Source organism: Cydia pomonella, chromosome 8, assembly GCF_033807575.1.
Source record: "Cydia pomonella isolate Wapato2018A chromosome 8, ilCydPomo1, whole genome shotgun sequence".
Taxonomy (NCBI): Eukaryota; Metazoa; Arthropoda; class Insecta; order Lepidoptera; family Tortricidae; genus Cydia; species Cydia pomonella.
This window is the reverse complement of record NC_084710.1, coordinates 14,113,963-14,139,187: the sequence shown is the minus strand read 5'-3', so window position 1 is coordinate 14,139,187 and position 25,225 is coordinate 14,113,963. Positions and strand designations below refer to the sequence as shown.

General features: G+C 36.4%; 1 protein-coding gene across 3 annotated transcripts in view; it reads right to left on the bottom strand.

Annotated features, from left to right (window-relative positions):
- LOC133520638 (atherin) overlaps positions 1 to 25,225 on the bottom strand; it is a 229,496-nt gene that overhangs the window by 163,723 nt on the left and 40,548 nt on the right. The window lies entirely within an intron of this gene.

Genomic DNA, 25,225 nt, shown 5'->3' with positions numbered 1-25,225 from the left:
GTTTAGTCAATGAAAGAAGGAGATATAAAGTACTAGCAGAACAAGATTCTCGCTGGAACGCCAAATATATGGAAATCAAAACCAGAGCCAGAACAGCTGTAAAGAATGCGAAGCGTCAACACCTAAATAGATTGGTGCAGGAAATGGACACGCTCATAAGAACGAACTTCACTAGAAACTTCTATCAGGAGGTGCGATCTTTTAAAAAAGGATACCAGCCCACCGCCCAAGTGCTGGAAGATGAAACTGGCACGCTAGTAACTGATAGCGACGAGATCAAAAAAAAAATGTGGCATGACTACTTTCAGCAGCTCCTTAACTGCCCCGCACTAGGCGAATCAGTTCCATGCACTGCCAGCTGTAACGAGGAAGAAACAGAACCTCTTACATTTGAAGAAATCCGTACGGCAGTGATGTCCTTAAAAAACAATAAGGCTCCAGGGGTAGATGGCCTTCCATCAGAAGTGTGGAAATATGGTGGGAGCGCAATACAGAGCCAATTGTATGTACTCCTGCGCGAAATCTGGGATGGAGAACAGCAACCAGGGCAATGGAATATAGGAGTTTTATGCCCCGTCCATAAAAAGGGTTGTAAGAGGAAGTGCACGAACTACCGCGGAATTGCCTTGCTGCCGACTGCGTACAAAGTTTTGTCATACGTGCTACTCAGGAGATTGGAACCGTATGCGGAGAAAATCTTAGGAGACTACCAGTGCGGCTTTCGACGAAACCGTAGCACCGTTGACCAAATCTTTCTTCTGAAGCAGTTGATGGAGAAAAAGTGGGAGTATGCTCAGAGTATTCACTCAGTGTTCGTGGATTTTTCTAAAGCGTACGACAGTATTGACCGGAACAGTCTTTTTAACATTTTAAGATACTTTAGGATTCCCCAAAAACTGGTAAGCATGATTGAAGTCGCCACGAAGGACAGTAAAATGTTGGTCAAAGTTGATGGAGAATTGACAGAGGAATTCGCAGTGATTACGGGGCTGAAACAGGGCGACGCACTGTCACCCATGCTTTTTAATTTGGTTCTGGAGTACGTCCTAAAAAAAGTTTTGTTACTGGAAGGGGGACTAGAGCTAAATGGAAGCCATAAGGTGATAGGCTACGCGGATGACATAGCCCTACTTGGAGCCTCTGTAGACGAGGTGCGGCAGTGCGTCAGTGTTCTAACAACGGAAGCTAAAAAGGTCGGCCTAAGTATATCACACGAAAAGACTGAGTATCTCCACATGCGACGCTATAAAAATAACCGTGTTCCACCCCAAAACCTAAATGTAGGAGATATAGTGTACAAAGGCGTGTCCAAATTTAAATACTTAGGCTGCACCGTTACTGATACCAACAATCGTGACGAGGACATAAAGATTAGGATCCAGAATACATTGCGATGCAGTGCAGCTCTTCACAAGGTGTTAGTGTCCAAGCTTCTAAGCAGACGCACCAAGATCCGAATCTATAAGACCGTGATTCGCCCAATCCTAACCTACGGATGCGAAGCATGGACACTAACACTCAAGGAAGAAAACATGCTGCTAGTTGCCGAGAGGAAAATCCTCCGTAAAATATTGGGCCCCAAACGAAGACCGGATGGAAGTTGGACAGTCCTTAAGAACCGTGAGATTGAAGACCTAGTGGCTGAACCTAACATCATGGGAGAAAGTAAAGCCCACAGACTCCGTTGGTTAGGCCACCTTGAGAGAATGGACGAAGATCGGAACGTAAAAAGAGCGTACCTGGGTCGCCTAGCAGGAGGACGTCCTATCGGACGCCCTAGGTATCGCTGGAGCGACATGGTGGAGGCGGATCTGCGCGAGCTTCGAGTCGACAATTGGCGAGAGGTCGCACAGGACCGAGAAAAGTGGCGCTGTCTTGTGTCGGAGGCCAAGTCTCATTTTGGGTCGCTGAGCCAACGGAGTAAGTAAGTAAGGTACTTGTTAACTTGTTATATTTACATAGCTAACTACTGTTTACTTGATACATTTAGGTAAATAAGTTAGTTCAAAAGTATCATTAAGCATACGATTACTATTGTTTGACAAACCTATTATGTGAAACACATCAATAAAATGGATAGCCATTGAATTATTGATGCACTGATGGCTGATGGCACAAAAACTCTGTTTACGTATGCCGATTGTCAATATCCGGCGTTGTGGAGGCTTTGATTGATGGCCTTTCTAGAAATAACTATTTTGTGTGGAACGAAAGACGAGATGATAATGATGGGTATATTTTATTGCGAGCATTATTCTGGCGATAGATTATTAGCCGTGAAAATGAGACGCAAATTGATCACTTGAATATTAGAGGACATAATGCGCGGCACATAAAATTAATAAACAATATCGACTCATGCTATTAGATCTTTTCTTGAATGCTGTTTGATGACTGGATTTCTAGTAGCTACCGTGTAGAGTGTTCGCGGAAAGAGAAGAATTGTGGAATGTATGGGGCCATATATTAATTCCACGACTCTTCTCTTTCCGAACAGACCCTATGGTAACAAATGCAAATGCCGTTGTGCTGAATGAGTTTATCGCATACCGATATTGAGAGACAATCTGGACTAAACTATTTTTTCTTTAATATTATCTGACTGGCTGTCTTATTGTAAGCCGTGGTTTACATAACCGACTAATGATAAAGTATTTGGTCATAATTCTACTCGTATTATATACAAGTTAGAATGTAATTTCAGAACTTTCGAAGTAATCTTTTTGATAACTTTTCCAATTTTAAGAATATGTAGCATGTTGCCGCTAGCACAGCCGGCTTCATCAGATGTACACATGACGGGCCAGCAAATGCTGATTCTGTCAGAAACTGGAGCGGCGGCCCCTAGTGATTTAGGCCAGAAGGTCACTTCTCAAATGGAAATTTGACGTATACCGTATTGACCAACATGCCGTATGCGTCATCTCGTATTTTGATGATACAAACCCAGCAAGCGCAACGCACTAGCACTGTTGCAGATCAATATTTCAACTTTTTTATTAAACGCAACGCAGGCCCAGATATTATGCCTTTGTCGGATTCATATTTAGACACGTGTCAGTTATTCTTTGTACTCATGGCATTTTTCCGCAAGACCCGTTTGTGCGAAGTCAACAAAAACAACATCATTATCCTTTTCCCTTTTCTCCTCGTAAAGTATTAAGTAACACATCTAAAAACAACATCGCAAATTGTGGGGAGTATAAACTGTGGGACCGTATTTAATCGGAAATTCAATTCTAATTAAGTTTTAATGTGATTGCGCCAAAAGCTCGCACATCTATGTACCTCTTCTCTAAAACGAGTGAGGGTAAGCGGCCAATGTATTAACAATATAATTTCGTTAAGCTAAAATGCATAATAACAGGATAACGTCCTTTGTCATGAAATAAAGACGTAACAGATGGGAAAAGCTTTTAGATCCCGCCTGCGTAACATAAGTGTGGCATCTAATGTATCGACGCGACGTAACATCAGCATTTCGCGTTACGTTACGCGTTACGGCATAATACGAACAAATATCCCATGCCACGGAATTTAGAAAGCATTTTATTTTGTTTGGGAGCAGATTTCCTTATAAGAGAATATGTAAATTCTCTCATTTTAAATATTGCTATGGAATCCGCTTTGTATTTTAGAAACTATAAATATTTATACCAGGATTGTCTTGTTAAAGCAAGTAGTGCTTAAAATAATAACTGCCTACCTAATATTTACGTTTGCCTAATATCTAGAATAATTATAAACTGAAATAGATATTATACACTAAAGAGAAAGTGACCAAGTCCACCGGTGGCCGAGGCGGGAATCGAATCTGCGTCTTCAGCTTACGCGACTAACGTCCTGACCACTAGACCGGCCGGGTGGCCACGGCGGTCTCCGTCCCTAATTCTCTGGTGTATGCTATCTTTGAAAGGCTAGGTGCCTTTGGCCAAATTAAAATAATTATTAAATTTTTTGAACATATTTGCCTATTAATAATGTGTTATTTGAAATGTCTTACGAATATTTATTTAAGTAAATTAAAACCCAAATCGTCGACTATGAAATTTAGATACATAATTAGTATCATTTCCATTCCCGATTTAGTAACAAATCTGATGCACTCTATTAATAAATATTTCGCTGTATTTTACAGAATTTTACAGGATTATTTTATTATACAAAGTTATTAAGGCAACTGATATTAGGTATAATGCCATAAACCCGATTAAATAAACCATTAGTCATGCTCAGATCATTGTCACCAAATGGTATCCGTGACCTATTTAGCGCTTATCACGACATCTTTCTCGCGTTGTCCCGGCATTTAGCCTCGGCTAATGGGAGGGCTAAAGGCAGGGGTTCGCTTGGCAACTAATCCCGAGATTTGGCGTAGGCACTAATTTTTACGAAAGCGACTGGCATCTGACCTTAAAACCCAAAGGGTAAACTAGGCCTTATTGGGATTAGTTCGGTTTCTTCACGATGTTTTCCTTCACCGAAAAGCGACTGGTATATATGTATTAAATGATATTTCGCACATAAGTTCCGAAAAACTCATTGGTACTTACGAGCCGGGGTTTGAACCTGCGACCTCCAGATTGCAAGTCTCACTCTCTTACCGCTTCAATCGCTTATTATGATATAGTGTTATAAATATTTTATGCTCGTCCAGTCTTTAGAAAGGATATTCGTTTCATGTGGTATTTAGCAGGCTACGAACTACGGCGTAGCGCTACAAAATGAATTATATTAATAAGTGGGCGAATCAATTTTTTGACCGACAGTTTTGAAAGAGTAACCAAAAAATTGGGCTTCTAATATACATAGTTTTTGTTTATTAGGTCTTATTATTGGGGCCGTGAATGTTTTAACATACACCATAGACTTAAACATCGATGCCATTATTTTTAAAGTGAAATTTTACAACAAAGTTTAGGCATTAAGTCCGCCATTTGTACCTTCATGTATTGTGCAATAAAGATTAAATCAATAAATAAATAAAGTTTGAAGTTGTGGACAGATTTGTGTTGGTCAAAATGTTACAAAAATACGTTCTAATCAAAACAACCCAATCCATAGCAAAATAAAAACAAGTGGTAAGTCAACCCAACCACTCAAAGTGTTAAAAGATTTTATTAGGTTGGCACATATATACAAGTTACGACCGTCACAAGACTGTACAAAAACCTATTGCAAATACTGTAGGTATGCGTAATCATTTGCAAATAATGGGCGCGTAAGTATTCATTAAGTTATCGCCAGACGATATATGGCAAATAATCCGCCTTCCCTAACTATAATGATAGGGAATCTGCTGGCGTCATCCGGGCCGGCATTAATAAAATAAGGCTGTGGCCGTTTCACACGCGATAGCAAATAAAATTGACAACCCGTGCTCCCTGTTCACATGTAGTCAAAAGTTAGAGAAACGGACGCGGGCAATAGCAATTCCATTTCAATAGGTACTACGTCCAAAGTGCCAAAAGCTAAGCCATCAAACATACGATGAAAATAAAGGAGGAGCTTGCTGGAAGGAGATCTTCTTGGTGTTCTACCATCCATAACGGTCTCAATACATTTGAATTGATCATGCCCAAAATTCAGCATAGCAAGATTCAACCATGAAATCGTCTGTCATTATCTCCAAATTCAACCTTTCAGCCTCCCAGACCTCATGAGCAGAGAAAGTACATTGACCTCATTTTGCAAACTATCCAGGACCATAATCAACAGTCTAAAAAAGTTCAACAACACAAACAACTCATCTACACCATCCACTTCATATCTTAACATTCATTACCACCATCACCTTTCATAACAACACAACATCACCCCAGTGTCACATAATTAAATCATTAGAGATATAAAACATCCCACAGACCTTACGGATCCAGCCGCCCGTACACTTCGCGGGGACTAGATCCAAAATTTTAAACTCATAATAAAAAAATAAAAAATAAACATTTGAAGATAACCACCTCACTAGCCTAGATATTAAACGCCAGTTACGGAAAGAAAGACCTGAGCCCAACTACGTGTACACGTTCAACGCAGCTGGCCAACTTTATTGTGACGCGTGCAATAGAGTATTTAAGACCAAGTTCGGCCTGGCCAGCCACATTAGAGCTCTTGCTAGACAACGTCCATAATGTTTATTTAGGGTCGTCGTCATCGAAAACGATGAGGAGGACTATATGTCACACACCAATATATGGGGAAAAGCTAAGGATTATATCATTTAAAGTTTTAATTGGCCGTCATGAAAGGTAATTAAAACTTACTTCGTAACATAAAAATGATATCTAAATGATGACAGTCGGGCGATGATGCGTCTTGTTTGCGCCAATAGGTACCTAAATGTACGGATAAGTACGAGCGAAATGTACGGATAAGTACGAGCGAAATGCACGCGCGGCATTCCGCTTGTCGTACAACCAGGTGTACCTTTACCAGAAAGGCAACCTTTGATTTCAAAATCTAGAAAATATTATACCTTAAATCTCATTATCTATAGCACAGATCTATAGCTATGTTAAAGATTGAATGAGTAGGCATTTATAGCATTGCAGATGCACTAAACATACGTACTTCAAGTAGAAAACGCACATGCCTCAACATATGTGAAATGGATCTCATCTGAATTTAGTAGAAAAAATAATTAGTAAATTAAATTTGTACTTAAATTGAAAGAAAGACTACTGTTTGTTATTTAAATAGCCATTGTGTACGTATCTAAGTTATACAGGATGATTCATGAGACGTGAGCAGTGTTCAATGTCGTAAATAAATAAATGACTTTTTTTGTTCAGAAGAAAAAAATATTCACTTTAATCTCACTAATACTGGTACGAAACAGTTGCTTATAATTTAGGTACCTACTGAATGCGCAGGTTAGATTATGCTCACGTCTCCTAAATCATCTTGTATATACTACGTGTAGGTCTTAGTAATCACTTCACATGGTAATAATTGGTAATTTGGCATAAAAAATTAATAAGATTTTTTTGTAAAGCATGTTAAGTAGGTACCTAAATATGTTAGAATACTTTTAAAATGTCATCAAATAAATAGCATTGGCAATAAAACTCTAGCGTTTGTAAGCTTCTAAGTTTTACCACACTATTGAATATTTTTCTCTCGCAAATTCCGACGCCGTGAACGTGCAAAAATAACAGTCAGCCTCAAATAAAAAACCGTTTCATTCGTAGCTTTCACCAACCTAACCGCCTAATCGCGCTATTACAGTTAAGTAATTATAACTGACAACTGACCTCCTAAAGTGACCTAGAACTAGTAATCATTAAAGGTATTGACTTTTACGTAACAAAGCGGTTACAAAATTAGCATTTGTATATTGTAGTATTCTTTTGTAAGCCTGAACATTAATGCATGCTAAAATATATTATAATTGATGCGTGCGAAGAATGATGGAATACTTGTCAGATTTGAACCATAATTCATTGTGTATTCATAAACAAGTCAAAATTGGTGCGAAAATCAAACAAACTTCGTTATTTTTAGACACATCCAATTATTGCCTCAAAGAACGACTTTGATGAAGTGATAGAAAGAATATTCTTATTACGATGCCCTTAAGACGAGAATCGATAAGTTTAGAACTTTTTCTATACTTTGTAACATTGTAAACCTGCATAGTGCAGACACCGCGCGCACTTGCCGGTGGTAAAAAAAAAACTAAGCCTTTCCGCGCGTCTTTTGTTTTTTCTCATATTTTTCTCTCTGAATGACTGCAAATCTGAACATAAACTTTGTATTTGTTTAATGTTATTCGATTCTCATGATTTATTTGTGATACAAATTAATTCATATGTAGGCTGCCTCTAACGCAAGTAAAAATTCTATAATTGTATTATATTTAAGTAAACCTAATCCAAGTTTTTGGCCAAGGTTGTAGCCCTTTCTTCTGGTTTTTAACTGAAAACGCATGATTGAAGCTACTTTTTTTTCTTGATATTCCCTGCGCGCAGTAGCACCCGCTGCTGGAATTCATCCTTCAGCTAGACATAGATTGGAATTCAAGAACGTTAAGGCCAATGACGATATTTTATTGGTTTAGACTCCCATACCTTAGTTTATTTTATTGTACATATTTTTACTATTATATTGTTTTACTATAAGAACCTAGTTTTCATTTACCGCTCTAGTTAGCCGGCTACAACTTGTTACTAAATGTTTATAAAATACATTAAGTTCCATAAAGTTTGCTTGCAGGTCAAATAAAATATACCGCAAGTCGACACATTTCGCCTTAAACGCACGCCGCGTAGCCAACATGCCAATCGTCTACGCTCCGCAGCGATCGACATGCAACGGTCACTGTCGCACTAATATGGAAGAGTGATAGAAGACACAAAGCGTTTATCTGTCGTAGCGATAGCGATTGTTATCTTAGCTAGGCCGGCTGGTCAGAAAAGTATGATATAAAAATAGTATAGTCTTTAATTTATTTGGCGTCAAACTTTCAAATACAAAGTTGCGAGCACCCCTCATGAATGTTGGAGTAACTTAGAGAGGTTTCTTTACAAATTCTTTAATAAGTTCTTAGTGACACCTAAAAATTATCCGAAGTTACGAAAAAAATGGTACTTTCATTTGCGTACCGATCAAAGCGCAGACGAACAATGAATTCGAATTGCAGAACTCTGTGCACAAAATTGGAGTATAACAGGAAAGTGAGCAGTTAATACAGGTTGACAAAGATTATTACTTATGATAAATTTAGAAACGTTTCTGTTTTTGTATCAAAGCTAGAGAATATTTTGAAGATAAAACGTTTTATGTAGATAAGCTAATCGATAAAATAATCATTTATTTCGTTTCAAACTCAGTTGGTAAATACAGAGTGGTCGAGTCCTCCTATTAGGTATGAAGTACCTATGTCAGGAGACCTCGCTCTTCCATATTACATTTTTAGATATCTACATTAAGAGAAGTTTTGAAATTAACATTATCATTGTATAAAGAATTGACTAATTTACAAAATTTACATTTGATTATTTATTACTTATTCCTAAAAATATTTTTACGTATCTATTTTAGGCTAAATGTGGGTGCGTGTGTGTGTGTGTGTGTATTTGTATCAATTTATTTTTAAGATTTTATTTACGAATTATATCCTCATTCTTTTTTTACATTCATAATGATTTAGCGAGTGTATATTAAGTTCCTTACTTATGTTGTTATATATAGATGCAGATTATACCTCGTATTACCTCCTTGCAAAGGCTGATTTACTTCTAATGTTAGTTAAATGATTGTGGTTTTAATTTTTAATGACATTTTGTAAGGAAATGTGTAAGTAATAAAATATTATTTAAAATTGTCAACGTATATTTAGCGACCTAGTATACGTGTGTGGTAGATATTTATGGCGCGTTTTCCTATCGGATTTATGTAATAATATTATTAATATTGCAGCTGACTGTACGTGTCGCCGTGTACCCAATGTAATAGCTACCTGTAAGCTCGCGTGTCTTTCTTTGACCAAAGCGTTAGCGCAGCAGGTCTACGTTTTGACTCGAGCTAAACTGTTTTCGTATGTCCGGATACCCTCCTCTACAGGTCGCAATTCTCAACCGATACTTGAGAAATTTGGTGAGCAGGTTCAGAAGTTAAATAGTTTTTTTCTGTCATTTCGATTTTGTGTCGTTGTGTGATAATGACTTTAAGACGTAAGTATTTTTTTTACATGTTTTAAGTTTATGAATCTTAACGCGAGGTCTATAGCTCACAGAGCCACGACGTGATACAGATATCGTATATCCTGGTATATCCTGAAGACGAACGCTCGCTCGCGCGTGGTATAAGAGGGGAATAGAGGACCAAGTGGAGAGCCGCCTTAAGAGGCCCCTTGAGCTGCAGATACCTTGCCTTCATTTACAACACATTTGGAGAACAATTCAGATTGAGACTAAAAATGTTTTCAAAAGGTACTTACTGTTGTTTTGTGGGTACATTTTAGAAAATTCAAATGAAGGATTGAAATTGGATGAAAATGTATGGACAAGCGCACGCTTGCTGGCAACAAAATGTCTTCGGTAAAAGAGTGCAGCACTGATAAAAAAAATCATAGTTGAATACTCGTAAAATCCAAAGTAAGTCGGTTATGACTGAAAATTGTTTACTGAAACTTATAATTAGTCAAAAAGAATTTAAAAAATTACGTTTTCACGTCAGCAGCTAGAACAAGGGTAATTTTCTGCTTAAAAACAGTGAGCAAAATCGCATTTTGCTCACTGAGTGAGACAAAATAACATTCCAGTGACCTTTATAGTCGAATATCAATTCAACGTGCGGGGCCTAATACAAGTTCGAAATATTTGGATTATATTGTCTTTGTCCCTTTCACGTCATTAGCAAACAGAAAGAGACAAAATAAGTGCATACGTAATTAAACGGTATATTGACGGTTGATATTACACCCCCGAAATAAGTCAGACTCCTCAATCGTAATAATTAATTAATTAAATAAATTTAAAATTTAATAAAAACACCGTTTACGTATTTTATTATACGATCAAAACAATGAACTTAAAAAAATACGCAATTGTTACGCAAAGTATAGTTATTTGTACAACAAGAGAGCAAAGTTTGATAAATAACTTTGATCTCGTGTAGTACACAAAATTTTTCACGTCAGTCAGTCATCAAAAAATACAACCTGAAAAAATGTAACCCAGACGGATGGATCACTATTTCACTCATGTTTTCTGAAGGTATTCTAACAATTAACTTTAATTACTTACCGCAATAAAACAAAATGAAAAAAAATTCAAAAAAAAGTTGTCGATTGAACTGTCCATTGGTTTTCGTTACTTCATTATTTCCGTAGGTATTATTTAATTGAAATGTCTTTCGTTTTGTTTTATTGCAGTAATTAAACTTAATTGTTAGAATACCTTAAGAAAATATGAATGAAATAGTGATGAAGACGGATTACATTTTTTCAGGTTGTATTTTTACCTTTCAAATATGTTCACACTACTGTCGTGAAAATTTTTGTGTACTACACGAGATCAAAGTTATTTACACCTCGTGCGCTTTTGAGTCCCTTTACGCTCGTGAATCTATTATAGAATCTTTCGCTTGCACGGGACTCAAAATGAGCACTCGAAAAAATATCAAGCTTTGCTCTCTTGTTGTACAAATAACTAATGCCATTAAATATTACAACGAATTGCCACCACCGATACGCTTTTAAGTCTATGATTTGTATATTCTTTTATTTAAATGTACAATAAAAATAAGTAAATAAATAAAGATTATCGGTATTTTATGCTATACTATATATTACCAAGAATATACGAACATTCTAAAATACATTTACAAACATGCTACAAGTAAAGTGAAGCTAGAAACTAGGGGCGAACAAATACACATAGAAAGAGGAGTGAGACAGGGCGACCCCCTATCGCCTGAACTTTTTATTGCTGATCTCGAGAATATATTCCGTAAGCTGGACTGATAAAAAAAAAATCGGACAAGTGCGAGTCGGAGCCGCCCACCGAGGGTTCCGTGGTTCACTTTTTAATATTTGTTGTTATAGCGGCAACAGAAATACATCATCTGTGAAAATTTCAACTAGCTATCACGGTTCATGCGATACAGCCTAGTGACAGATGGATGGACGGACCGTCGGATCAATGTTGAAATATTTGGACCAAGAAAGCTCGAAAGTCGGACTGGTAATGAACACTAGTAAAACTAAAATAATGACAAATAGTCACAAAAGGCCAATCATTGTGGGAGATAAGAATATAGATTATGTCACAAACTACATAAACTTAAGTTAACTTAAGTTTCATTCAGCAAGGAAAACAATGAAGCAGAAGTGATAAAAAGAACAAACAAAACATGGAGACGATTCTGGTCACTAAAGGAAGTTCTGAAGGGCAGTCCTGAGGGGGGTTCTCTTGCCATGCCTGCTTTATGGCTGTCAAACATGGGCATACACAAAAAACAATACAACTTAGAATCATAACAACTCAAAAAGCCATGGAGAGAAGCATTCTAAAAATAAGGACGATGCAAAAAATAAACAGTTTAAAAATTAGGCAAAAAACCAGAGTAGTTGACGCTCTCACACAAGCTCTATCCCTAAAATGGTGCTGGGTTGGCCACATATCACGCTATACTGACTAAAGGTGGACCATTGAAACAACAATAATTTTTAAGAAAAAAAAAAACCGACTTCAATGAGAGAGACCGGTGAAAGAACGATTATTGTTGATTTTAGATTTCATACAATGAAATATAAAAAGACAGCGTCCTACGCCTAATTATGTAGAAAAGGAGGTAACATGTTTTTTTTTTGCCAATGCACCCACCTTGACACATTTCAGATTTGCCCTATGGTTGACTGGTGAGATACCCGCAATAGGGTATTCGACTGTATTTAAGACAAATTATTTTACAACATGCATGAAATAAAGCACCAGATAATTATTTAAAAAACTAAATAGGATAGAATTATAAAAATGTGCCTTGAAAACCTAACTGCTTGGCAAAGAGAACAAATTGCCAAACGTGAACTATATATCATTGAAGAGTTCCGTTCTGTTCATCATCAGCCGTTCCACTTCATCAAATGTCACTTCTACAAATGTAAATACTTGATTTGTTAATGAAAATACTAAGACCACTATATATATGACTTTACCATTTGAGGAGTTCCCTCGAGTCCTCATGGGCCCATCGTGAGAACTCGAACTTGACAAAAATTTGTCTTGAAAATCTAATTTGCTTAACAAACACAGCGAAGAGGACAAATCGCCAAACGTGAAGTATGCGTCGTTGAAGAGTACGATTCTCATTATCATCAGCAGTTCCACTTCATCAAATGTCACTTTTTTAAATGTAAATGCTTAATTTGTTACAGAAAATACAAAAATCACTATATGTATGCCTTTCTTATTTAAAGAATTCACTCAAGGCCCCCATTCGAACTTGTCAAAAATTTGTCTTGAAAATCTAATTTACTTAACAAACACAGCGAATAGGAGAAATCCCCAAACGTATACTATGCGTCCTTGAAGAGTTCCATTCTGATCATCATCAGCAGTTCCACTTCATCAAATGTCACTTTTTTAAATGTAAATGCTTGATTAGTTACAGAAAATACAAAAATCACTATATTTATGCCTTTCACATTTGAAGATATCCCTCGACTCCTCATGGATCTCATCATCAGAACTGAGTTTTGACAAAAACGGGAAGAATATGTATATACATAAATTCAAACAAAAAAATAATTTTCAAAATCCGTTCAGAAATTACGGAATTATGGAGTAACAAACATTAAAAAAAAAAGCAATCGAATTGATAACCTCCCCTTTTGAAATCTTGAGGTCGGTTAAAAATGGAGGGGACCACCAGGGGAGCGGCGGTCTGGCCGGCCGCAGCAACGTTGGGCTGACGACCTAACCCAGGCTGTGGGAAAGCAATGGATGGAAATAGCTTTGAACAGAAGCAAATGAATTGAGTTGGAGGAGGCCTTCACCCAAAGAAGGGGTTCACCACTAAGCAAAGGAAATAAATGTAAACATAGAATGTTAACCAAACTTAGTATAAATAAATGGCTTATTTATTTTACTATATATTATACCTACGTGATTAATATTCGCAATTAAAGTTACATTCATACATACGAATAGGTACGTTAAACAACATTAAAATGAAAATCAGTCGGATACCAAGAAGTATTACTTCTCCAGTCCCATTCCAACTCACGGTACATAAAACACGGTACGGTACAGCAGCCGGACGCCGATTGTGATTTAACAATTCGTTTTGATACGACCTTGACGATTGCTCAGATTGTCGCGAACGAAATGTACTGGTCATTAGACATCTCGCTCGCGCTTATTTGTGCGCGTGAGATGCACTGTGAGTCGTGTCACAGTTGTACCATAACAAGACCAAACGATACCAAATTGGTAAGTAGGAATCGGCCTCCCTCCGTTCAACGTAACGTCCAAAGCAGCGTTAATTTGTGCAACCTGCTTTACAAACACATTGAACTCTTAAACAGAGCTGAATAGCACTAACTGAGACTGTGATAAATAATACGCCAGGCAATTACTACATAGCTAAAATTTTTTTTTTTATAGAATAATTTGAATTAATTTTATCCGCCCAGAGGCCTTTAAAATGGTCTCCCATTCCATTCTATTTTGAAAGATTCAAAATAGAATGTGACATTTGACAAATGAAAATTGCATTTTCCTTGGCAAGTTTTGACGTGTTAGCGACAATCGGATAAGGCGGATATATAAAGGAAGAGAATCATATAAATCAAATATAATATGCAAAGGAAGAATACCAACCTATCACATTAACGTAGCTTTACTAAATAGCTAAATATATGTAGTAATATGGATTATTAGACATATCTCAGGTCAATTTTAACATCTAGCAGCTCAGCATACAAGAAAAATTGGTAGTCAAATTGAATCAATGGAATTAGAAAATATAATTGAACTGGTTTCGTTTTAAAAAAGAACAAAAAAAATCAAAGCCAACTCTATTCCATTGAATAATCATTAAAAATTCATTGGAGGTAATGTTTTTGAAATAATGTGTGATCTAAAAAAATCACTAAGCTTGAAAATAAATAAATGTATACGTAAATGTATAGTTACATGTATAAATTGAATTAGATTCGTTAATGACCAACGTTAAAAATTAAACTATACTTTGTAGCATCAACTGTAGCTTCTCCATCCTCATTTCAAGTCACGGTGCATAAGGTGCATTGGGGTACTTTGAAAGCGGTAGAATTTAAAAAAAAATACAAATATCTACTAAACTAGAAGCAATTTCTACTGTAGCAACAGGGAGCAAGATGAAATTTATACAAGATTATTATTTTCTAAATTATCATTTCGAAGTTACCTCAATAAAACATAATACACGGTACGTAAAACAACTATTCAACGTAACGTCCATGCAACGTTAATTTGTTCAACCCACTTTACAAACACGTGGAGCTCTGAAACAGAGCTGAAATGCTAACTGTATTACACTGAGACTGAGATTGAGACTGAGATATGGATTTGATATGTCAGTGTCAAAAATGACGTTTCTTCAAACAAACGAAGAACGTAGTCGACGATTCGAACTTTAAAATAAGTCAAAAATTTACTAAAGATACGATATGGATTAGATATATCAGTGTCAAAAGTGTCATTTTTGTTTGAAGAACATTACCTTAGGTATAGTTATTAAATACTCTTTTAGGTATAGGTTAACTGGAACAGATCCCTCTAAGGGATAAGTTCGCTTTTGTACTAGACAATTATGTTCTATCTGATATAATCAATACATATTTCTTTTTTCTCGTACAATAAAGTGTTTACTTACTTACATTTTTACAAGCTTTTATTTAACTTGCCCTGTTATTATACAGTGTGTCCCTAGCCATTGGACAAAGCCGAAATGTACATATGCATTAGGGTATTTAGAACCATTGTACAAAGTATCATAACAGCCGGTATAGCGGTTTCGAAGAAATTAACAAATTACCAGTTTTTACTTTGGAGCAGCCTATATGTGTTAGTAGCTCCTAAGGTAATATCCTCAAAGAATAGTATGGAACCTTCTTCAACCTTTTTGATTATCTTTTTTATTTATGACACTAATAAGCTTCTGACTTTTGAAAAATGTCATCATTATCAAATCTTTCCAACAAATTGTCAAAAACACTGCCAAAGATTAACACAGTGTTTCTTTTTGTTGTCGATTATTGCCAATAACTTTTGTTCGAAAAATTTATTTTTTTATCTTTTGTTCTAATTAAAAAAATATTAACGTCAGAGCATTCCTGAGAAGTAACCCTACGTGGGATTTCAGGATTTGTCCAATGGCTAAGGTTACCCTGTATATGGGACAAATCTTGCAAGTTAAATTTGACCCACTTCCCGGTTTCCGATGAAGCTGAAAATTTGCATATATATGTAAATCGGGTGACAATGCAATATTATGGTACCATCAAGCTGATATGATGATGGAGACAGGAGGTAGCTATAGGAAATTAGGAACTCTGTGATAAAACAACGCAACCTAATTGTGTTTTTAGGATTGTCTCGATGAGTATTAGTTGCCTGTGGAAAAAAAGTACAGTCAGCGATAAAAGCTTGTATGAAAAATGAAATTTTTGTAAAAACTTATTGATGTGTCTTAAAGTTCGAATCGGGCCGTAAGATACTTCAAAGGAAGAACAAGTATCACGAACGATTGTTACTTTATATGTAGCTGTACTGTACTATATACCTTAGTTAAATAAGATGAATTAATATTAGATTTTTATCTTGGATCAATTGTCAAGGAAAACATTCCGCAGCTTTTTGGAGTAACGCTTATTTGATGAAGAAAAAAAATAGCAGTTAATATTAACTATATATTGTGTTCATAGCAGTAAGGCGAATATTTTTACTTTGAACAATTACAATTTTCTACAAGTTTTTGTTTCGGTGTCAATACATGAAAGTTGGTGAAATTAATATACATATGAGTCTCTTTCCGCACAGACTTGGCACAGACTATACCAAACGCATCGATAATAAGTATAATAACAATAAAACGTTTACCTGTCGACCCAAAACAAAAATCAATGCTGCAATGTCATTTGTTTACCGTACCTTATTGTTTTATAAACTTCCTCATATCAATCACAATATACTTAACTTAAAGATTCATAACTTTTCATTTGTCCCTAAGGGTGAGGAATGGAAAGTGCTCCAGAATAAATTGGACGGAAACAATCTAGAAAAGCCGAACATAGGAGAGTAGAAGGAAATCTGATAAATAACCGTGATGGATTCTCATTGACAAACAGAGGAATTAGTAGCTCATTAAGAAACAAAAACAAGTCGAACGAGAATCGTGGTCGTAGACCCGTCGCATCGCCTATTATATAAAACATGGCTGAATCCGGAGCGGAGCTTTGCGTAAACAACCCCATCCAACTTGGTTACTAACCAAATAATACTTGTTAGTACTCAGTCACAATAAAAAAATGGAGATATACTTAAGCTTGTTTCACTGTGTACTAAACGCTAGTACGAATAGCAAATAGTAAACGCTAGTGTTGGCAGTTACTATAAAAAGCTCATATATTTACTTGCCTATGTGAAAAAATTAAAGAGCCGTTTGTACTGTAAAAAGTTGTACGACTATATGGACTCGCACTTAAAAATAATCAATGTGTTAATCGGGCCTAACTGAATAAATAAATAAATAAATAAATATTATTGGACATTATTGTATTGCACAGTGCGTATACAGCATTAATAAGAGCAACTTATAATTTAACATTAATTTTATCAAGTAATTAAAAACGATATTGTTTATGGAGTCGAAATTACATTTCTGTTTTGCAGGAAATATTTACAGACACAACAACGTTGTGTTGTTTTTGACAGTACGCAATTAAGTAATAGGTCCTTTAAAATAGACTCGAGGCCCCTTTCTATATATTGTCTAGATCTGAATCTACTTGATTCCTTATCAAAATAATTAAATCAATTGCTTACCTATTTACAATCAATTATCTAAGTAGCCCCTATATCTAACGTGGGTATCAACCCACGTAGAGGACTAGTTACTTTACTAGGTCAATCGATGTCATAACATAGAAAACTACGAGTAAACATAATAATATTCGAGTTCGTATTTTGCTCGTAGATTTTCAAAAACGGAACAACACTTAATATCTGGTTGAATAAAATATAAGTAGAAAATAAACCGTTACTGAGACTTAGATCAACAAACTAACCCTAAACTAAAATGGATGTGTTTACAAGTCAACCCCAGAAAACTTTATGAATATTACATAATAAGATATTATTATGTCCCTAAATTAAAACAGTTTTAGTTAAAAGTCTAATTACTAGACTAAACATTAGGTGTAATATTTTATATAGATTTCTTTACGGTGAATCCCGTTACCTGACTCTCGCCATATACCTAAGTAGGTATACCTAATTATTTATTCAATATTCTCGAGTAAGTATTCATAATATTCAATGTCAGCGCGTTAACCAACGTAATGATGTTCCTTAGCAAAATAATAATAACAGATTGGATCTATACATTGTAGAGTAAATACGGCTACAGATTCGTATTAATCCCTACAAGCATGAATAGAGCGAGAAACTCTTCAGATGTATCGAAGCTTAGAGGCTGATTCGAACTTATACATTTATGTCAATATGATCTCTTTTTGGCATCACTCGCACGTGCATCTCGTTCGTACTTGTATATAGGCGCAAGCGAGACGCAATGTTGGAACAACAACATACCAGGTTTTTGAAATGTGAATGTCGTTCTTGCTCGCAGATCACACACACGTCTCGAATAAAAGCCATTATCCGCACGTCGTATCCACGCTGCCCGAACTACGAGACTTAATGAAATGAGTTATATTAAAGTAGGATAAATTTGGTTGTAAAGTTTTTATGGTACAATCAACAATTATAACACCGACGTAATTGAATATAACAGTACTACCTAATCTTATACTATAGGTAGTTTATTCCTAGAGAACTATGCCATACTATACCATATATAGTCTACACACAAATATAACTAAAGTACGCTCCGAGTAAAAAAAGATGGCTACGCGCCGCGACGCGAGTCGTAACTTTTACGTTCGTAACAAGTACTAGGTACGCAGTTCGTAGGCAAGAGCAATAAAAGGAAATCATATTTGTAATATTGCCAATGATGGACTACTTCAGGACTTATACAATACATAATGATGTCTGGTTGTGATGGTGTTTTGTCAGTCTGACATAATTACGTAACTTGCAATTTGACGGCTGTTAATAGGAGAAAAATATGTCAGAAAAATATAATTTCGCGCTAGCTCTTAGCGAAAAATTGTAATTTTTATATTTAATACAAAACACGTTTTAATCACCGCTGCTGACTCCAAACAAATGCTTATAAGATGGCTCAATAGAAAAAAACACGAACCTAATTTCAGTTGTAATATCATTACCCTGCATATAACACCAGTATATTTTATTTATTATATTATATATATTTATATAAATGCGTGTGTCCTGACTGACTGATTTATAAACGCAGAGCCGAAAGTACAGTAGCTAGAAAGTTGAAATTTGCATCATAAAGTTTACAAGAGAGAAGAAGCGATTTAAAAAGAAACAGAAAAGAACTTGATACTTTGTGAAAAATTATTATATTAAAATAGAAGGAAAATATTTTCAGCGTTTTTGGAAATTCATCCCCTAAGGGTGTTAAAAAGGGGATAAAAATTTGTATGGGCATCAAGTTTTATTTTAAGTTAGGAACTTGCAACTTTGTGTAAAGGTATTATATTAAAATAGAAGAAAAGTTATTTCAGCGTTTTTTAGAAGTTCATCTCCTAAGGGGGTTAAAAAGCGGATGAAAGTTTGTATGGTGATGGTGTATATTAAGGGATGATGGGATGATGGGGAAGTTGTATATTAAGTTAGGAACTTGAAACTTCGCAGTTCGTAGCAAGGCATATTCATAAAATACGAGAAAAATGTATTTAGCATTTTTGAAAATTCATACCCTAATAGGGTTAAAAAGGGGTTAAAAGCTTGGAATTGAACGATTTGAGTAGGGCTTTAAATGAGTAGGAAGGAAAAACATTAGGAAGTACGAAAAATAATTAGTGCTTTTGAAAATTCTGCCCCTAATAGGGCTAAAATGGGGTTTTCCGGAAATAAATCCTGAAAATTAGAACAAAGTCTTGGGCAACAGCTGGTTTTATTATAAAATAACTAGTGATATAGGTAGCTGAGGGTGACGAGCAATTTTAAACAGAAGTATATTTTCAGAGTAATTGATATTAAAAGTTAAAACCTCCGCGACGGCCATATCTTTCGTCGCAAGTTTCGCGCGGAGCGTCATATCTTATGTTCCTTTCTAATTTCCTGGCTTTAAGCCCCCTCTTTCAGGAAATATCGAATCGAGTCACACGTGCAGATAAATGGTAGTAGCTAGCAACGCGTGACAATGTGCTGGATTCCCGGAGATCTCTTCCTGTCGCTAACTCGGCCGCACCGGAACCCGCCGGCCGAACACGATACGTGCAGGGTACATACACCCTGTATACTGTATTTTACATTGCTGGATACTCTGTAGTTAGTAGATATGAGTATGTAGTTTATATGACTACATAATGAACGGCATTAAAATACGAGTGTGGGTTTTATTTAATATCGCACGAGTGTTTGTGCCTATACACAGTTACATACTCTGCTTTATTACATAAAATCGGCTGGTTATGATGTGTTCAGGAATCGCATGTTACGACCGCCATTGCGGCATTTAATCACACATTCAATAAAATATCATCTCGACAGATATTAGTAATTAGTAGTAAATCAAATTAATTTGTTTTTCAGAGATGTTTGAAATTTGGATGTCATTATTAAGTCGATATCGTCGCTATTATTACGCAATGATAACATTTTCACATATAAGATATTTGTTGTATTACAAAAATACCAATAGAGAAACAGAAAAGAACAAAACCAGAAGCTCACCAAAACACTACTGAAAACATCCAGACACAAACTACAGAAATTAGTAGGATTAATTACAGGACATATATAACACATCAGTGGCGGATTAACCGAACAGCAGAAAAAGCATATGCTAAGGGCCCCGCGCCTAGGGGGGCCCCGCGCTCCGACCCTGACCATGCGATTTCAGCACGCGGAACCGGCCAAGTTCAAGTAGAACTCGCACTCCGCGGATACTGTACTATCACATTTTATTTACAATGTATTTTGTTCGTAAGTCAGTAACTATATTGACCAATATTATATATTTGTTATTATCCTGTCTATTTTTCTTTATTTCGATACCAAATTTAAAGAATTTTTAGGCTTACGCAAAGACCAAGAGCAGAGTTTAGCATAAAACCGAAGGTGCAGAGTGTCTAAAGATTTTTGTGCATGGCTAAACTGCAGGAAACAGCAGAGCTCGGAAATGAACAAAAGAAGATACTGTGCTAAAAAACATACTGGTGAAAAGCATGGAAGTATTATTTATTATTTCAACTAACAAATTGCACCTTGCTAATGCCTAATGATGATCAGATTTGAGCCCGTAGGAGGCCAAAGGACGCGCTCCTCTACGGCTGGCCGAGCGCCCAAAATATTCCAAGTTGCTGCAAAGCCGTGATACATATGATCTAATTGTCAAAATGTTATAAAAATAAAACAGCGGGGCCCCTATGCAGGACTTTGCATTCGCGTACGCCGGATGTAATGCCCTACATAGGGCCCGATACCCAAAGCATCCCAGCAAGCCGCACTTTTGAGCAAGAACTAAGGCCGAGCAGCAGGCGAGCCGAGATCACATTGGTTCAATACCAAACTCTGTTCTCCTACAATTGAGCCTTTGCATGGTGACGCGCCGCGAGGGAATAAATTAAAAATTAAAATTAAATATCATTTATTTTCAGGCAACTATGGCCCATATATACAAACCTTACAGACTAACATACACACTGAAAGAAATGTTTGCATAACTGTAACAAACATTTTGGTTACTGTTTACACAAAAATTGGGACTTGCGAACTATGTGTTATATGTTACAAAACCGTGTTTGGCTATCAGTGTTCAGGTATTTATTATACACTACAAAATAAGTTTTGTAAATTTATGCAAAGTTTATTTTCTTATAACCGTAGTTTAGTTATTTAGTAAAGTTACAAAACCAGTTCGGCTATTTATTTTTTTCAGTGCATACAATAATAAAAATCTTAAAATATAAATATCATTTTGACGACGCAGTTTTCGGTTGCGCCGCCTGTTCTGGTGCGGGATTCGGCAAATTCCCACGAAACCGCCGAAATATCACACCTTTCGGCCAGAATGTTCCGGGCCTCCGCCCTTATACGGAGCTCGGCCTACGGCCTCGTTCACACTATGGCATTGGTCTCATTCTAGGCTTTGCTTTCCTGCAGCTTGACTTTCAGCTTCGCACGGGAACGCTACGAAATCGGGTGGTCCGGATATTCAGCTAGTGGGGCTCAGCCTTCGGCCTTGTTTTTTTGGCTATTAGTAAGTATTATGTACATTACAAGCATAAGGGAGTAACCTTTGCAGTGATTTGTACCTACGTCTTTTTAGTAAGAAGAGATTTTTTTTTGCAATAACCCAAAAACGATTAAACCGATCATTTCCGCTATAGTTTTCATTGAAAGTATTTGTTTCACAATTTTTTCATATTTTTTTGGGCCCATATTTCAAAACTTAGAGGGGGGGGACATTTTTTTTCTTTCAGAACGATTATTTCCGAAAATAGTAACTTTATAAAAAAAGGTTTTTGGAGACCGTTATTCGGTTTGAAAGACCTTATCCAACCATATGCCACACTATAGGGTCAAAGCAAAAAATAAATAAAAGAAAAAACATTTTGTATGGGAGTTACCCTAATGTTTTTTAGAGTTTTTATTTTATGTATCCATGCCAAATTTCAGCTATCTAGCACTAACGATCACGGAGCAAACCCTTGGACAGACGGACATGGCGAAACTATAAGAGTTTCTAGGTCATTACGAAACCCTAAAAAATACACCGCATAACATGTTAAAAACTAATCGAGAACAAGTCGAAAAAAATTAAGACATCGTAAAAATGTTGTGATGGTACTGAATCCTCGGGTCGCGAGGCCGACTCGCACTTAATCTTTTTTTTTTCAAAGCAGGGGGCCCCGCGAGCTATTGTGCTAAGGGCCCCGCGTCTTCTTAATCCGCCCCTGTAACACATAAACAAACACCTACACAATATGGGTAAAACGGACAGCCCCATGTGCAGAGCATACATGGAAGCAGAGGAAACAGCGAAACATTTTCTCCTAGACTGTAAACAGGTAGAAGTAAACAGGAACAAATACATAGGGACTCCGTACACACTAAAGGAGGCAGTTAGCAACCTGAAGATACTGCTAGGTTTCGTGGAAGAGCTGGGGTGGCTAGAGTAGTGCTACCTCGTTTTCACGCAAAATACTCGTAGGCATAATGGTTGTCGATTTGCAGAAAATGCCCAGCATAACTAAATAACTAACTAAAACAGATATTGCTCGGTTTTTGAACGTATGATGCGTTCAGGTTTATGATACGTGTGTAGATAAAATATTATTTCCTATTGGTACGATGATTTTTAGCGGTTTATTATTTATTAGATGGATATGTGTTGTTATCTTTACAGACTTGAAGTTAGAAACCAATCAATAAATGCGACGGTGCATGAAATGCTACATATTATTGAAAATTTACTTATTAGGTCAATACCTACAGTTAATATAGTTATAAGACCGAAGTTAATTTACATAGACATTCTAATTCACCGAAGATAATTTGAAACGGAACGTGAGAACTGAATTAAGATTTTATAGCTACCTAAGAATCCCGCTATCACGAAATTGATCTTGAGTGCCAAGAATACCTTCTCAAATATCTAAATAATGTTTTTGAAACGTTGTCTATAAGCAATTCGAAGCTAAATAGGTACAGTCGACGTCAAAAAGGTCGATTTTGGCTTAAAAATTCATTCAAAACTCGATGTTTTCATGATATGACTTTGACACGACTCGCAGTGCATCTTATGCGCACCAATAACTACGAGCAAAATGCCTAATAACACGACTTCCATTGTATTTCGCGGGCATCAATCGGCATGAGTGATCGTCAAGGTTATATCATAACAAGAACAAAACTTCAACAAACTTGTAAAACCAGGAACGGTCAAAACAATTATCCAATGTTTACATTATTTACAGTACTCATTACAAAGAAGCAAAGTGCAAAGTATAGAATAATATATCTTTGACGTCGACTGTGCCTGCTTATGCGAACTCGCGGTCAACAGCGGTCATAAATTCAAGTAACGAGCGTAAAAACAAGAAGGTTGCAAAATAAAGTGCGAGATAAGTATCTACCAGTCAGCTAAATTGAATATTGAAGCGTAGACGGCATTTTTTATGGAAAATAAATTCAAAAACCTCCATGGGTCATGCCCGTGACAGGACATGGAGATATACTCGTTGGAATGGGGGAGGGGGGTAACGAAAAAATCACGACATATCACGTTAGGGGATAAGGAGACCTCACGTGTATTTTTCTATAGTGAACGAAACTAAGAAAAAATATCTATCACATACTTTTTCTTGGTTTCTTTAGACGTAACTCTTCACTTACTCGTAGCACTTCAAATTAGCGAGTCTAAACAAGATTTACTCTATAAGATACCATTTATCTTAAAATTAGGTCGAATGATTTTTTTCTTAAAGTACACGTGAGCACAAGTCCTTACCTACGTGTAACGCGTATAAGATTAACAAAAGCAATCGAGTACGTAACGGTATGTTATAATAGTAACTGCATTTGTACGCAACATTGCTGCCGACTGCATTGCTGCAGGAAATTTCAATTATCAGGACATCGACATTGATTAAAAATCCAGTGGGCAGCATGCTGCGCGGCAAAGCTATCATAACTGAAATATAAGCACTTTTACACACCTGCTTTCCCTAAGCTGTGTTCATACGTAGAACGTCGCGTCGTTGTCTAAGCCAATATCGGCCAGTCTGTACTTTACGAGGCAGTGAGAGCGGCCAGCTATTTACTTAAAGAAGCTTTGGATTCTTTCAATAATCACAAACGTTGCGTTATCGCAGAAGTTTTATACGATTTGCTCTTTTACTTTTATTACCTAGGAATCCCTACCTTGACAGAAATCGTATAATATCGTTCGTTTAGTCGAAACTTTAACGAAAGATCCGAATCATTCTTTAGCGACAAAAAATGCCCGATTTACGATTGCCTTTCTTGCGATTGCGTTGTTTCTTGTTTCTGGGAAATGCTTTTATGGAGTGCTTAATCATGTCAACGTGTCAAGGTGCTAAACTTAATTTTCCTTTTAATGCATAATATGCGATCTATACACACCATACACACGTCTAAGAAAATCAGATATGCAGATTATACTAGATAGCAATGATGTTAATTGATTACATACGACAAAAAAATTATAAAGGGCATTACAATTAGAAAACCCATCACAAACCCCTGATAAATGATCCCATCATATTTAAGTACCAACGAGTGGCAGTGCAAGTTAAACAGGGATGGATTAGCCCGGCTTGTCGGTATTTAAATACGTAAGAGACGGTAAGATTTTATCCGCGTCGGACCGCCGTTTGGTTCATGCA